We start from the raw sequence: 16938 nt of genomic DNA, 5'->3' as shown, positions 1-16938 counted from the left end.
AGAGGGAGGAGGCCAAACGGACTTCAACAAGGAACCCATATAAATGCATGGCACTTAATTGTGGAGGGGGAAGGTTGGTTGATTAATCTTTTATTTGATTGTTGCTATGGTGAAACAAGCATGTGGGTAAAGCTTGAATAAAACAGTGGTTCTCAAATTTTCATATCTTATGTCCCACAACGTGTGACCTGACTGACATATGCAGGGAGGGAACCAGAAACACTGCAACAAGATTTCACAGATAATGGGAGATGGTGCTACTGATTGCATTTATAGCCTCTGGGATATATGAGAGTTTTATGGTACTGCTCATCCTACAGTACACCAAACACCAGCACAGGATTCTAGTCATAGAGTGTAGTGTCTAAAAGTGCAGCAGGAAAATCTTGTGTTCCAGATGTTTTAGACTACAATCCCCATAGTCCTTATTATTTGCCATTCTAACTGAGGCTGCTGGGAGCTGAAGTCAAAAACACATGATATGACCAATTTGCCTTATTAAATGGCATTTGTCACTTACATATAGTGAGTACATTCCATATGTTATTGTCTGGATTTATATACCTGTCAAGCACTTTGAAATATAGGGAGTTTAGACAAAATATAGAGGGATGTAAATAATACCTATCAATATATGTATTTTTCAAAACAGACAAAGGCCTGTATCCATGAGCATTTCCAGACAGGGGGTGTTGAAGTGGCCTAGTATGTGCTTAAAAGGTTATCTTTAGTGTGATCTTTAGGATGATGCTGTTAAGGTGCTACATTCAATATGCCAACAAGTTTGGAAAACTCAACAGTGGCCAGAGGACTGGAAAAGATCAGTCTACATCCCAATACCAAAGAAGGGCAGTGCCAAAGAATGCTCCAACTACCGGACAATTGCACTAATCTCATACGCCAGCAAAGTTATGCTCAAAATCATACAAGGTAGGCTTCAGCAGTATGTGGACCGAGAACTCCCAGAAGTACAAGCGGGATTCCGAAGGGGCAGAGGAACTCGAGACCAAATTGCCAACATGCGCTGGATTATGGAGAAAGCCAGAGAGTCCCAGAAAAACATCTACTTCTGCTTCATTGACTATGCAAAAGCCTTTGACTGTGTGGACCACAGCAAACTATGGCAAGTCCTAAAAGAAATGGGTGTGCCTGACCACCTTATCCATCTCCTGAGAAACCTATATGTGGGACAGGAAGCAACAGTTAGAGCTGGATATGGAACAACGGATTGGTTCAAAATTGGGAAAGGAGTACGACAAGGCTGTATATTGTCCCCCTGCTTATTTAACTTATATGCAGAATACATCATGCGGAAGGCTGGACTGGAGGAATCCCAAGCTGGAATTAAGCTTGCAGGAAGAAATATCAACAACCTCCAATATGCAGATGATACCACTCTGATGGCGGAAAGTGAGGAGGAACTAAAGAACCTTGTAATGAGGGTGAAAGACGAGAGTGCAAAAAACGGTCTGAAACTCAACATCAAAAAAACTAAGATCATGGCCACTGGTCCCATCACCTCCTGGGAAATAGAAGGGGAAGATATGGAGGCAGTGACAGATTTTACTTTCTTGAGCTCCATGATCACTGCAGATGAGACAGCAGCCCCAAAATTAAAAGACACCTGCTTCTTGGGAGGAAAGCAATGACAAACCTTGACAGCATCTTAAAAAGCAGAGACATCACCTTGCCAACAAAAGTCCGAATAGTCAAAGCTATGGTTTTTCCTGTAGTGTTGTATGGAAGTGAGAGCTGGACCATAAAGAAAGCTGACCGCCGAAGAATTGATGCCTTTGAATTGTGGTGCTGGAGGAGACTCTTGAGAGTTCCCTGGACTGCAAAGAGAACAAACCTATCAATTCTAAAGGAAATCAACCCCGAGTGCTCATTGGAAGGACAGATCCTGAAGCTGAGGCTCCAGTACTTTGGCCATCTCATGAGAAGAGAAGACTCCTTGGAAAAGACTTTGATGTTGGGAAAGTGTGAAGGCAAGAGGATAAGGGGACGACCGAGGATGAGATGGTTGGACAGTGTCATCGAAGCAACCAACATGAATTTGACACAACTCCGGGAGGCGGTGGAGGATAGGAGGGCCTGGCGTGCTCTGGTCCATGGGGTCACGAAGAGTCGGACACGACTAAACGACTGAACACACATATTATCTCTCACTTGAGTTATCCTTCCATTCACATTGATCGATATTTTTTCTCCCATGAGAAGGGTCCAGACACGTCTTTGGATTGTTTCAATTGTCTCCATTTTGATTAATGACACTCCCCTTCTTGCTCCCTTCCCTGCCTTTTCTCATGGCTGTCATTATTCAGCAGGCAACCCTTTTGTTTTAAAGTGAGATAGCGAAACAGCAATGCATCTATCTACCTAGCATGGTACAATTAAAATACCATCAATGTATATTGTTTTATATCAACTGGAAAATATAAAAAAAATCAAAATGAGAGAGTAGATGAAAATGTAGGGGGAGGGTCTCCATCATCAATTTCAATACCACAATCCACCAAATATGCCACAGGGGTGTCACCTCAGATCACACCACCCATTGCTTTATTTTGGTGTGAATTAATGATCAACATGTGCTATAGAACAGGCTAACAGTGGCCCCTCACCTTTGGAACAACTTGCCTGTGGAGATCCGCCTGGCTACCTCTCTGGGTGTTTTCAGGAACAAACTTAAAATCTGGCTATTTGGGCAGGCTTTCTCTCCTGCCGTATCTTAATTTCATATACTTTCACAACCTTGGATTTATAATATATGCTTATTGGCTTTTTTGTTTTTAAATCTGTAAACTGCCTAGAGTAGACGTTTGGTCTAGATGGGCAGGGTAGAAATCCAATAAAATAAATAAAATAAATAAATAAATAATAAAGATCACTCCGAATCATGACAAAAAAACCCCTATAGCGCTAGCGCTGTGCTAAAAAAAAGAGCAGGGCAGCTCTAAAAAGGGGCAGGATGGATTGTTCTCTAAGTCAAAACATATGTAGCTGCTGTAATTTGATTTGAACCAAACAGCACCAAAACTATTCAGATAGCAACAATAAAGCCATCTCAATGTGCTCTAATTCCTATTCCCATGAAGACCCACTGAATCAGTCAGATTTACATAAGTATGGACTGAAGTTATGCCAGCATAAATGTGCTGGGTGTTTCATCAAGCAGTAAAGAACTATGCCACACAATAGCCCACTATCACTGGTGCAGCCTTGAGCTGCTCAAAACAAGATTTTGGCCAATGGGTCTACTCTAGTTAGGACTAGCTTTTCTTAGAAAGGGGCCCATTTTTTTCAAATTTACATATGGCACAGAGAAAGTTTGTTTCAGCACTGACAACAGATTGAAACGCTATTACTGGGATAATTCTGAATTATTTTACTTAATTATTATTTTGTTGTTCTGTACAAAAAGACCACATGTCAATAACAGGGAGTGCATATAGTTTTTAATAATCTGTTTCCAAATGCATTTAACAAGTGTGGGCATGTTAATTTTGTCTTTTTAAATTGGCTGATTCTAATTATATCCTTGCAGATTGCTCTGAGAACTTTTGCTGGGAAGCTTTCTACTAATCTGAGAAACGAAAACAAAGTTTGGCCCTTGTGATCTGCAGAGGAAGTGATGCTTCTAGGGTCACAGGCCTATAAATATATTCATATTAGAAACCCAGCCATTTGTCTTTCCCTGTCGTCCAGAGCAGAATCTTTTGCATGCAGCTTCAATCAACAGTGTGGTTTCTCATAGGATAAATGTGCAAAGATGGATTGAACCAAGGGTATTTATGCAATTCCAGAAGACTATGGAGTAGACCACCACCACCACAATGGATCCTTCAAATTCCATCTGGCATCCATATCTATTTATTTAAAATATTTTACCCTGCCTTTCTACATGAAAACATCCCAAGGTGGCTTACATCAATTAAAAAACAATATATTATTCAAATATTTAAAAAGAATTGAATATACAGTCTGTTATGCTAAAAATTCAAATAAAAATGTGTGCCCCACCAGCCCCGCTTCCCTGTGACACCAGCAGGGAAAGGGTTCCCCAGCAACAACTTAGTGGGTTCCACCTTAGCTTATTGGCTTTTATTAGCGGTTCAGTATCACTTTCCCCTGCCTTTCCCCCTACAGTCTCACAGGGGTGAATTATAGTCCCTTCGATGTCACTTGCAAACTTGGGGCCCCAGTTAACATCACTGGAATTCCCTGGAGTCCATGTTCTGGAAAGGTGGAAGAAGAGGAGAGATCCTAGAAGCAGCCCTTTTAGGGAAGGCTTGTGTGGATAAGCAAAAGAGGATCAGGCACTAGCTGCAGATCATCTCCACCTGTTGCTTGCTTCTCTAGGACTGTGATAGCATCCAAACCACCATACCCTTGTCTAAGCGTGTGGCTGGAGTCTCTGTCATCAGATTCCTGTCACAAGTAAACAAACCCAAAAACAGCAGATGGCTTCTCTCTTGCATCCCCCTTAAGTCCTCTTCTTCAGAGACAGGCAATGATCCCACGCTTTCCCGGTCCTGTCCCTTTATTCTTCTTGACTCTGCCTTCTCCAGTTGTTCCTCAGAGAACTCTCTCTCTCTCTCTCTCTCTCTCTCTCTCTCTTTTAGCTGCACCAGACTGCTCCTGCAAAAAGTTATCTTCCTCCCAGTTCCCTGATATTTGTGTCTTGAGGACAGGTGGCTCACTAGTGTTGCCCACCTGCATCCCCCTCACCTCAAGTGTTATTAAAATAGATTAAACCAACAAAATATTAATCATCCCAATTTTAAAACCCCACTTAGACAGCCAGTCACTAAGGGAAAACCTACCTGAAGAGAAAGGTTTCACCTGCTTGAGGAAGGGACAGCAAACATGGAGCCAGCAGAGGTCCCCAACCCCCGCTCTGTGGCCCGGTGCCGGTCCGTGGCCTGAGCCACACCGGGCCACAGAGACAGATGTCCTTCCCTGCCCCCTCCATGCACTCACCCCTGCACAGCTGATTTGTGCATGCGTGCACATGCATGCCCACACAAGTGCAGTGCTGCCGTTTGCACATGAGCACACGTGTGCCTGCACAGGCGCCACACAGCCATTTGCGCATGCGCATGACCATGTGCTTATTTGTGCAAGAGAGCGTGTGTGTGTTTGCGCATGAGCGCAGGGAGGTCCCTGTCTTCCCCAGCCGGTCCACGGGGTGAAAAAGATTGGGGACCCCTGATTTATAGGGTCAACAACTTGAATTGAGGAAAGGCGAAATTAAAAATAATACAGCAGACTGAACTGCTGGCATCACAGAATGACAACTGAACTCCCCAATAAGGCCCAAATTTCCCTTGGGCACTCCTACCACAGAGACGTTAGGGCAGATTCAGGATGAGACCACAGCTCAACATATATATCCCCTTGCTGCTGTTTAACCAACCATTTTGTGGAGTTGTGAGGAAAAGACAAACCTTTCGCATCACAATTTGGAAAGTTTTTCTGTACTCTGGAATATTCTTTTTCCTCTCATGCAGCTTTGTGTATTAAACTTTACTGAAAGATCATTACAATATTAGGACTGAGTGGGATTTACAAATGAATGAGTTTGTAAATGGACCCAGGGGACAAAGTGGGCTGGAATGTTTCCTGAATGATATAGGGGGCGGGGTGGGCCCTGAACTGTATGCCTTTATTGTATTCCGAGTGGGTCAGGAGGCTTCCACATATCTTAGCCTCTTGAGTACCACCTATTCCAGCACCAGTGGTTGATTGGAGGAAGGAATCTATACACGGGGAACTTACATACCAAATCTAATTCCTACCACTGATACCCAGTGTGGTATAGAGGACAGGGTAACAAATTGGGACTCAGGAGGCCTGCATTTGAGAACCTGCTTAGCCATGGAAATTCATTGGGACAATGTGGAACGTAGATCCTTAAATATCTCATTAGGGCGGCTATACATTGGTTCTGACTTGATGTCACATAACAACAGTCTACCACTGACAGTAACCTCTCAACTGCAGCTAGGGTAAATCTTTAATTTAGACCTCGGGCAAAACATATATGAGAAAGAAAATGACAACTGGTTACATAAATGCTCTCTGTTATTTTCTACATACATTAATGGAAATTATCACAATGCTTTCACTGGAATTAGCTGGCTGGATAGTTCTGTGGTTTCGGTATCTGGCTGTGGAGCCAGAGGTTGGGAGTTTGATTCCCCCACTGGGCCTCCTGTGAGAAGAGCCGGCCTGTGCGGCTTTGGGCAAGCTGCATAGTTCCAGGATACCCCCAGAAGAAGGGAATGGTAAACCACTTCTGAATATTCTCTACCTGGAAAACCCTAAAAAGAGCCACCACATCATTATTTCATTGGAATTCATTACAACTCAGTGCTTGAAATCTGACAGTCATCTTAGACCCACTAGCCATGTGAAGGTTTTTTCTTTACTTGTAGCAGCTTGTGGTTGCATTTGATCATTGTGTCCTTGACCAACGGCTTGTACGTAGTTATGTATTTGAGCCTTCATTCTGGAAATATAGTTTTAAAATATCACCCTGCTGTCCAAAGTATTGCTTTCATTATTAAGATGTTACACAAAAGAGCGAACTTTGTGTCTCTTTGGGGCTGGCTAAATCGGAGGAGTTGGTAGCATCTGTGATGTCAGCAAACAAACTTAGACTGAATCCAAAATTCTTATGAGCTTTATTTCTCTATAGAGTTTGGAGGTCTGGATTGCATTTTTTTTCCAAAGTGGAACTCGTCCATTATGAACAAGGTGATGCTCCTCTGCCCCCTCCCCCCCATTTTTTTGTAGAAATCAGTGTTCATGTACTTTTGCACACAGAGTGTGTACATACACATTGTGCATGGGCTTGTTAGTAAAACATTGCAAAAAAAGCAGTTTTGATACAACAAATATGATTTTTAGATTGTGTTTTTCTTGTCTTCATTGATGACTGCAGTAAAGCAAAGAATGCTTGTGGGCATCAGTAAAGTGTTGATCTATTACTATATATGATTTGCAGTACTTTACACATATTAGTATCATAGATCTGAAAGAATGGGAAATCAAGGTTAACGGCAATTCTGGTATTTTGAAATTAATTGTAAAAATTATCCTAGTTCAGCTAGGAAAGTACAAGGAGGACTTGGACAGAATAGTCTTTAAAACAGACAAACCCCAGAACTGCTGAGTTCTCAGTGGAGCCAGAGGCTGGGAGTTCAGAAGTTTGATTCTCCACTATGCCTCCTTGACATAGGGCTGGGCTTGATAGACTGAGCTTGTCAAGATTAGACCGGAGATCATGAAGGTTTCTGTCTGGCCTCTCTGAGAACATTTTCTACATTAACCCTAATAGCAATTTGATAGCACTTCAAGTGTTATTGCTCCACACTAAATTATCCTGAATTTAGAAATTTGTTGAGGTACATAGAATCCTTTGCTCAAGGACTGTTGTATAAGAAGATGCTAGAGGAGAGGATTCTAAGTGCTTTACTGAATTCCCAAATCCTGGGTAAAGCTAGGTTAGTTCAAATGGTATCAAACTCCAGTAAATATGCAGTGTAGCTTCTCTGTTTGCAGAGACTGAACGTTTCAGTTACATTCAATTTTAAAATATAAATGAAACAAATACTTTCCTTAAAAGAATTTTTCCACCCACTCATGCAAGAGATGAGAAAGCTGTCACCATTTTTTTCTGCATCTGTTTCGGAACGTATGATGAAAACAAAACAAACAAAAAGCAAATCAGAAACAAACCTTTAAGATTAACAGATTTAGTTCTATGAATTTTCAAGGATTTCAGTCCACTTCACCAGACATGTGAAATCCAATATTTAGGCCATTGGTATATATGCATAGTGTATATGATTGTAGCGGAAGGGACCCAGTAAAATGGGAGAATAGAGGATTTATTAGTTATATCATAATAAATAGTTAATTCATTTGTTGTTGTTACATTTTTGCCACCAAGAGATTTTCTTCTTCTTCAGTCTCAAAAGAACTTGTCTGACCTTGAAGGACATGGATCTTGAACTTGGGGGTAGGGACACAATTTGCTGCCATTCCTCAGGTAGCAAAATGTCTTGAGACAGACATGTGAAGAAAATTCTCTATACTAGCACCTCTCTAGTTTGCAGTCTTGATGTGTTGGAAGGTACCATGGAGGTCCCATGGTCCCTAAACATTGGCCACTCAACTCTAAACAGATGCTTGTGCTTTCATTTCTGTCACCTCATTATATCCTCAGATAAGGAGGCTCCTAATTCTCAAGTCCCAGAATTTTTGACAGAGCCTTTGAGTCCTCACGTGGTGATCCCTCTCTGCACAGTATGATATTCTTTTTAATGGAAGAAACATACACATTCTGCTACAAGTCACAGAGTGCTCAGATTGTTGTTGTTGTTGTTTAGTTGTTAGGTCATGTCCGACTCTTCGTGACCCCATGGACCAGAGCACGCCAGGCCCTCCTGTCTTCCACTGCCTCCTGGAGCTGGGTCAAATTCATGTTGGTAGCTTCGATGACACTGTCCAACCATCTCATCCTCTGCCGTCCCCTTCTCCTCTTGCCTTCACACTTTCCCAACAGCAGGGTCTTTTCCATGGTGTCTTCTCTTCTCATGACATGGCCAAAGTATTGGAGCCTCAGCTTCAGGATCTGTCCTTCCAGTGAGGACTCAGGGTTGATTTCTTTCAAAATGGACAGGTTTGTTCTCTTTGAAGCCCAGGGGAATCTCAAGAGTCTCTTCCAGCACAACAATTCAAAAGCATCCATTCTTCTTCAGCGGTCAGCCTTCTTTATAGTCCAGCTATTGCTCCCATAAATCGCTACTGGAAAAACCATAGCTTTGACTATGCGGATCTTTGTCGGCAAGGTGATGTCTCTGCTTTTTAAGATGCTGTCTAGGTTTGTCATCGCTTTCCTCCCAAGAAGCAGGCGTCTTTTGATTTCATGGCTGTTGTCACCATCTGCAGTGATCATGGAGCTCAAGAAAGTAAAATCTCTCACTGCCTCCATATCTTCCCCTTCAATTTGCCAGGAGTGCTCTGACAGCCAATGATATATATGCATGTGTGAATAAGCCCTAAACTAATTATGTGAAATTGCCATTGACTGCAACTTGCACTTCATTTTGGAATGAAAGTTTCCTTGAAGCCAATAAAATCTGCACATCCCTAGTCTTTGTTTCCCCAGTGCTGGCTTTTTATTAACTTGTATTATGTGTTATAAAAAATAAGACCGGCCAATGATCTTATTTCAAAAGAATGGCTATCATTTTACTCTCTGAACTGTGTAAACATAAGCTACTTTATTCTTTTCTGATTCTTTTTTTTTCTTGCGACATGCTATAATTAAGACAATGGGTCAGAACAGGGGGTAGAGTGTAAAAGAAGAAGACGGGAGCGTGTACAGTGCCCCAGGACAGGGGGCTGGAACATATTATCGCCAAACGTGTTCCAGGTTTGAGTGCTCTATTCTCTTCTTTTCTCTCTTCTTTTCTTCCAAATCCAAATTCCACACACTGATAAGCCATTGCAAGTAAGATGAAAACATTTTGAGCTGCTGGATAGCTCAATGGTTTAGATTGAGAGTTCAATTCTACAGGGGCAGACCTTGATGATCTATAGGGTCCCTTCCAGCTGTGCAGTTCTAAGATGATGATGATTACAATGACTAATGGTTCTAAAATAATAATTCCCAACCTTTTTTTTTTGCTACAGCCATAGAAGCAATATGAGAGAAACATAGGCTAAATCAGGATTGTTTGAGTTACATAACAAACTTTGTAAGGTTATGTGTTAGGAATTGTTTCTATTTTTATTTTATTTAATTTATTTATTGTATTTATACCCCGCCTATCTAGTCATTTCGACCACTCTAGGCGGCTTACAACATAAGGATAACAAGTTCTAAAAAAAAATTATAACAATTAATTAATTAAATGATTCTATAAGATGGGAAAAAATGTGGCCCCCTTCAAATGTGAGAATTCAAGGCTGAATTAAGACCTGCCTCTCATTAATGCAGAACATCTATAACTGCATACCAGAAAGATGGCCATCCAACCCATTTAAAACTTTCCAATGAAGGACAGTCTACCACCTTCTAAGACTTCCCATCCAACTCTTAACCAGCCATCACCATCAGAAAGTTCTTCCTAGTGTTTAATCCAGAATTACCCTTCTTGAAAATGTAAATACATTAGTTTGGGTTCTGCTCTGCAGAACAGGAGAAAAGAAATTTGTTCCATCTTCTATGTGATAGCCCTTCAAATATTTAGAGGAAAGTAATGTATTTCCCTTCAATTTTCTCTTATTCAGATTAAAGAAGCCTAGATCCCTCTACCATTTCTCATAGTGACTGCTTTCTGGATCATTTCCAATATTTATCACTTTGCCTGGCTATGTTCCAGCTTTTCTGCATTCAGGTTCCTTGAATCGCATGTCCAGAACTCAGTGCAGTACTCAAGGAGAGGTCTGAACAAACCATTATACACTGTTAACATTGCTTCTCCTTGATCTGGGCACTTCCCTTCCGCTGATGCAGCCTGGTATTGCATTAGCTTTTCTAGTTACTGCAATTATTTTTCTTTCTTTTTTATGCATGATATTTTTGTATTAGTAAAGAGTGTGGATGTTTGAGGTCTGAACCTTCTGCAAACAAAGGTGACAGCAGGAGAGGATTAGCACAGAGTGGATATGGATGTCATAATATTCCTTAACTCTCAGATCTTTTTTCCTTATTGTGTTTTCTACAGATATGATCATTTGGAGGTCTGACTTTCAGATGAAAGGCTGCCGTCTGTTGCCTTCCATGACAAATTTCCGTCCTGTCTTTGCTTTTTGGCAGTATCTCTCTTGTACTGTTGAAGCAGTTTAGAAGGGGAAGGTTGCAGACATCTGGAAAGTTATTCTGGGGGCCATAAAATAATGTTATCATATTGTAATAATTTTATTTTATCATAGTGCAAAAACAAACAAACAAACAAACCACACCACAAAATCAGTGGTGCTTTCCCTTACTGTGAGTCCCTCATCTATTGGATAAGGTCATATAGAATGAAAAGCACATTAACACAAAGAGTTACTATGTCATCAATGATGGAAACTGGCATGCTAAGTCCATATGACCACCTGATAAAAATATGTCCGAGAAGCTTCTGCTTTACATAAATGGTTAAATGAATGGAAGACCTGATTTGGGCTATGTTTAAAGCATAGGCATGGAATTCAAGTCAACATGTTATTCACAAACACTGAGTCCCACCTGAGTTCAATACTGTTTATTTCCAAGCATTTTAGTAAGTGTCTTCTCCAAATATGTCTGCAAACCTACATGTAATCGAAGGTAACCAAGTATAAAGGAACAATGTATTCGTGAAGGCTTTCATGGCCGGGATCTAATGGTTGTTGTGGGTTTTTCAGGCTCTTTGGCCGTGTTCTGAAGGTTGTTCTTCCTAACGTTTATTTATTTATTTTATTTATTTATTTTATTTATATCCCGCCTATCTAGTCAACTCAGGACCACTCTAGGCGGCTTTTGCCAGTCTCTGTGGCCGGCATCTTCAGAGGACAGCACTCTGTGCTCTGAAGATGCCGGCCACAGAGACTGGCAAAACGTTAGGAAGAACAACCTTCAGAACATGGTCAAAGAGCCCGAAAAACCCACAACAGCTATAAGGGAACAGTTGACCTTTGTGAATAGCTCATCTCAGAAAATTTGCCCTGAAAACTCAAAATTCACACTCAAGCCAGTTCTGTTTCTTTCAGAAGATGATTATTTCTCACCCACAAGAACTTTAAAAAATCCACCATGAGTAATTTTGAGGGAATGGGTGATTGGAAGAAGCATACAGATACAAAACTATTTCAGCTTGTATAGATAAAGAAATGGATGGGCCTCTAATAACCTAAGACTAGAACGGAGACTCGGAGCTAGTGCCATGAGATGCCATGACCAGGCACAACTGGAAAACTAGAGTCTCTTGAGTTTGTAAACCCTAAGATATTCAGGCCCCCACTGACAACCCCTGAGCCTAGATTCAGCCAGCACAAAGGCAGAGCAATCTGTTCCTGAATTTCACAATTCCTGGAGCTGGTGTGAGTCAGGACAGACAGAAGGAGAGGAGTAGTTCTGGTTGGGATGGGTAGTAGTCTCAGAAGGACAAAACCCCTGCTCCAGTTCCTATGAAATCTCAATTTGCTTGCAGCACTGTGCGTATTACGAAACTCTCTCTGTTTCGTAATACGCAATGGGTAACAATTCTTTGCCTGGACATATTTATGATGATCTTCTGACCAATAAGCCTTAACTATGAGACCTTGGATTTAAGCACTGGAATCGACTTTATGCCACATCATTGTTATTATTAAGCAGGTTGGTTTGCTATCCTGTGCTCATGATCAGACTTTTTAGTCCCAATTCTAACTCCTGCATTTTCTAGAAAAGCGGAGGGGCTCAGACATGAGAGGGACAGCCAGAGGGAAAGGATTTGTCAGAGCATCTCTCCCCAATGTCATCTGCCCAACCCACCAGATCCTTCCTCCTCCGTGTTGCCACTCTAAGGGAGGCTTGGATGTCCTCTACTGGGTCTTCTTCATGGTGGCATCAACTCTATGGAACCAGCTGCTGGTAGAGCTATGCCTGGCCCCCTCCCTGCTAACGTTCAGAAGGGAGCATAAAACACTGCTCTTAAGGAGCCCTTCCATAACAACTCTGCCTGATACCGTTTATGCTCTCATTGAGAAATGTGTCTTTAGATTACCCTTGTTTTGATGGTTTTATAGTTTCACATATATTTGTTATTTATCTGTTCCTTTGCTTGTCACGAGGCACTCAGAATAGTGCAACACACTAATGGGGCGGTATATAAAGCCAATGCAATAAATAAATTAAAATAAATACTGTAAAGAGGTTAGACAGGGTTGGGTTGTCTGTGCAGGACATGGCCCCCAGGTGAGACAGTGTCCAATTTATTTTAGAAGGCCGGCCTCCAGGGTGTTATAATTGGTAGACTAATATTACCAGGGAGCTGCCTATGTTTCTGCATGTGCGTGTTGCAGCCTTGAAGGCACCTCTGTGGGTCTTGTCCCACTCTCAAGGGGGAAACAACATTTGCTCAAGCTTTGAACATGGGCGCGGTCTGCTTCTGGCATAGGGCATTTCCAGCAAGAACACAACATGGCAGAACAGTCCAGAGCCGAGTCAGCAAAGTTTCCCCATCAAAAACAGATTTTATCCATAATCAAATGTAATCCTTAAGAACAGATAAGCATCCCCAATCCTTCTTACAACAAGGAACACAAACCACTGCCCCTGTGGTTTTTGTGAACTCTTCAATCTGTAGAGGATTACTTTCCACAATAATGACAGGGCTGATACTGTCCATGTTATCTGGCCAGCCCTGGGAGAGGCTTATGATTAGAGGTTGCATGACAGGATAAACAATGCTGTGCGGCATTTGTTTGATAGCTTTCAAACTTGCCACTTTTGCAAAGCAGATGCGCTTTACAGCCTAGGGAACAGAGTGCAAAGGGAGGGCATTAGACACCTTTAACCTTACTTGGCCCCATGGATATCTCAGACTTAGAAAGAAGGTGAGGAATCTGTAATGAAGGGCTGGGCAGAAAAAAAGGCACTGGCAGTCTTTAATCTTACATTTGTCTGCATAGTATTTAAGAAACTTCAGCTCTTTATATTAGGATGGCCACTGAGGATCAGTTTTTCTGAAAGATATAGGCAATTCGTCATATATTTGTTGATCCATATTTGTAAATTTTTAAATCAGGATGAATATGGCTTGATGAATATTTCCTTGGTTTTATTCATCGATCCATTTATATTCATCTACAGTATATTCACAGGAAGATGAAGAAGCGCAAGAGAGAAAAGCCACAACAGTTAGACTACGCCTTCCTCCAGGACAAAAGGGAAGGAATTTTTAACTTTTGTAGGTTCATATTACAGCCATTTGTTTTTTTAAAAAATCTCTTTCTCTGTCCATTTTTCCTGACATGAGAGAAATGAATGATGACAGCTTTGGGCATAGTAACTGGCATGGAATTTCCCTCCTGTTTGAGAGGAGGAGATATTCAGGAAATGGGTGGGTGTTGAATCCTGTGAATTCTGATATGCCTGAGAACACCTCTTTTTTAGTTCCTTTTGCTCTCAGCGTTTTAACATGGAAGAATAAGAACACTGCATTCCAGGGACAAAAGAGCCAATTATACTGCATCCCAAGTGTATTTGGCTCTTCACATGTACCAGTGGTGGGGCATAGAACACCGTGGCTAAGATGGAGAGTCTCCATAAAAATGGCTAGGAATCCACTTTCCCTCAATCTCCGTATCATCCTGGACTTCTGGATAGCTCAGTGATGTAGTTGGGAGTTCGATTCCCTACTGTGCCTCCTTACAGGGGCTGGACTTGATAATCCATAGGGTTCCTTCCAGCTCTGTAGTTTTAAGATTATTATTATTATTATATTATGAGGTACCATATCTCACAGAGCAGTCTGTCACTGATTATCTGCTTGTCAACATGTATTTGGACACCTCAAATCCTTTGTTTTCTGTCTCAGTAATTTACAATAGATTATCTATATAATAACAGAATGACTGTTGGTATAGCTATGTTCTTCTTAGGAAAAGCAGGCTTCTTGTTTTTATTATGGTGGTACTTGTATTCTTTGGCACAGTGAGTGGTGGGATGTGAGATACCAAAGGCTGAGCATCACTGATATCTGTCACCATTGGTTTACCTTCCTCAGAGTTACATAAGTAAGAGACAGCTTCCTGCTTCCAATTTTACAACCAGACCTTTAACAATGGGGAGGAGAGACAGACCAGGAAGAGCACAGGCAGCTTTGTGAGTCAGAGTGAAACAAAAGAAGTCCTGATTTCACATGCAGTGATGATATTTGAAGCAGAGGTGACTAACTAGGAACCTCAAGAGGAAGCACTGCACTATTGTGTGGCCATTGTAAAAATGGCCAATTCCATGCTATAGCTCATTGGGGAAAGGATCGGAGACAAACTTGCCAGTTTCATTACACCTTTAGACATGATGCAACCACATTGGATTAATATGTACATTTCTGAAGAGGCAATTGTGTTAGTCAACATATTGCCAAAATTAAGGAGGAAGGGGGAGGTAGAGTAAAGGCAGAGTAAAAAGTATTTTGAATGAATGAATGAATGAATGAATGAATGAATGAATGAATGAATGAATGAATGAATGAGGTGGCACTTCAAAGCCTTTCTCTTTCTCTCTCTCCTTTTTAAGTTTGTAGATTTCTGCTCACCAGTTAACACATGTCAAAGAACCCTGTAGAACCTCGGAAAGGTGTAGAAAAAGGCAATCAAAATTACCTCTGGGCTGTTGCAACTCTTGAGTGATTATAAATTTGTAACATACAGGGCTATTCAGCTTGGGGGGGAAAGGGGAGTATGGAGAGACATAGTAGGGGCATATTAGAAATATGCATAGTGCATAATGAAAATCACAAAGGAGATGCTTTTATATTCCCCTCTCTCATAGTACTATAATCAAGATCATGCAGGAAACCTGAATGGTAAACAATTCAGGACAGGCAAAAAGCAGTAAATAGCAAGAACAAATTCCTTTTAAAAAGACTTTCCAACTTCTTAGGCTACATTTTTAAATATATACACATATATATTCTTAATATGAGTAAGCTCTGATAGACACAGTGTGATGTTATTGCTGACAAAAATACCTGCCATTGTGATGTCAGAAGGCATGGAAAGGCAGTCATAATCTCCTTTGGAAGGTTGTTTGAAATTGCCACATTTAATGCTTCAGATTTTAATTTGAATGAAGAATAGGTTATACAAAGTTTGTAGAAAAAAAAATCCACAAATCCAGGATATAGGGCTGGTGTTATCTCTTTTGATCCATATCCTTGTTCTATCATCTAATGTTCTTTTTTTTATGGTTTTTCCTCTCAGAGTATTAGATAGCTCTTGTCTGAGTTCTAGGAAACACCAGTGGCCTTTCTGTACAATGAAAATGAAATGTTTCAGTCCTTTGTAAGCTGGAAAGCCCAAAATTGTGTACTTCTTCCATTTTCTAGCAGACTAAAAGTAGTTTTGTTTCAGATATGATTCCAGCTCACCTTTATGACTAGTAAATCAGACTAAACCTGTTTTTATGTCTGAAGGTGAATCACAAAACAAATAAGCTAATTTTCAAACTATTATGAAAAGTTCATCCTGTGGCAATCAGATGTTAAGGAACTGTTAAGGAACTCTTTTTAATGAAAGGTAGTCTATAAAGTATACCTTGTCTGAAACTGACTGTAGTAGGGAGCAGAAAGGGAGGGAAAGGTTATTTATTTATTATTTATTTATTTATTTTATTTATATCCCGCCTATCTAATCAATTAAGATTACTCTAGGCGGTTAGTGAAAGTTGGATGACCAAAGGGAGGCATAAAGCCAGGCAAGAGAGGGTGTGTAGAGCTGAAGACTATTCTGGGGTACCTGTGTATTTAAATTACATTGACAAGGCCGGCTGTATATGTGTTGGTGCCTGAAACAAATAAGAAAAATGGTACACATGCACATTCCTTACTTAGAGAGCAATCAGACCATCATTTTAATCTTAACTCCATACTGGCTGCTTCTAGTTCACCTCAGAGCAGAAGTCCATCTCAGGAGAGCAAGACAGTTTAACTAATTTCTTCTACTGATCATCTGCCATAGGCTGTCAGCTGTAGGGCCTACTTATTAAGGGGGCAACTACACTGGAAATTTGATTCACAACTTGCATTATATTTGAAATTGCAATCGGTGTGCTCACACAGGGGCTGTGGGTCAATCTGAGAGTTCACGGTTCTTACTAGATGCAATGCAAGATGCATACTAGCCCACAGCCCCCCTTCTTTCTTTCCTTCCTTCCCTCCATCTGGTCCTTCCACTGTTGATCTT

General features: G+C 41.0%; 1 long non-coding RNA gene across 3 annotated transcripts in view; it reads right to left on the bottom strand.

Annotated features, from left to right (window-relative positions):
* Positions 1-16938, bottom strand: part of LOC140706068 (uncharacterized) — an 88249-nt gene that overhangs the window by 34808 nt on the left and 36503 nt on the right. Inside the window, exon 3 of one of the 3 annotated variants that reach the window (XR_013543201.1) lies at positions 5848-7690. The exons of the other annotated variants lie outside the window; for them this stretch is intronic. This is a non-coding gene — a long non-coding RNA (uncharacterized LOC140706068). Of the gene's footprint in view, positions 1-5847; positions 7691-16938 lie in introns of those variants that run through there. 3 annotated transcript variants of the gene reach the window in all.

This window comes from Pogona vitticeps, chromosome 3 (assembly GCF_051106095.1).
Source record: "Pogona vitticeps strain Pit_001003342236 chromosome 3, PviZW2.1, whole genome shotgun sequence".
In the NCBI taxonomy this organism is placed as follows: domain Eukaryota; kingdom Metazoa; phylum Chordata; class Lepidosauria; order Squamata; family Agamidae; genus Pogona; species Pogona vitticeps.
This window is presented reverse-complemented; position numbering and strand designations above follow the sequence as displayed.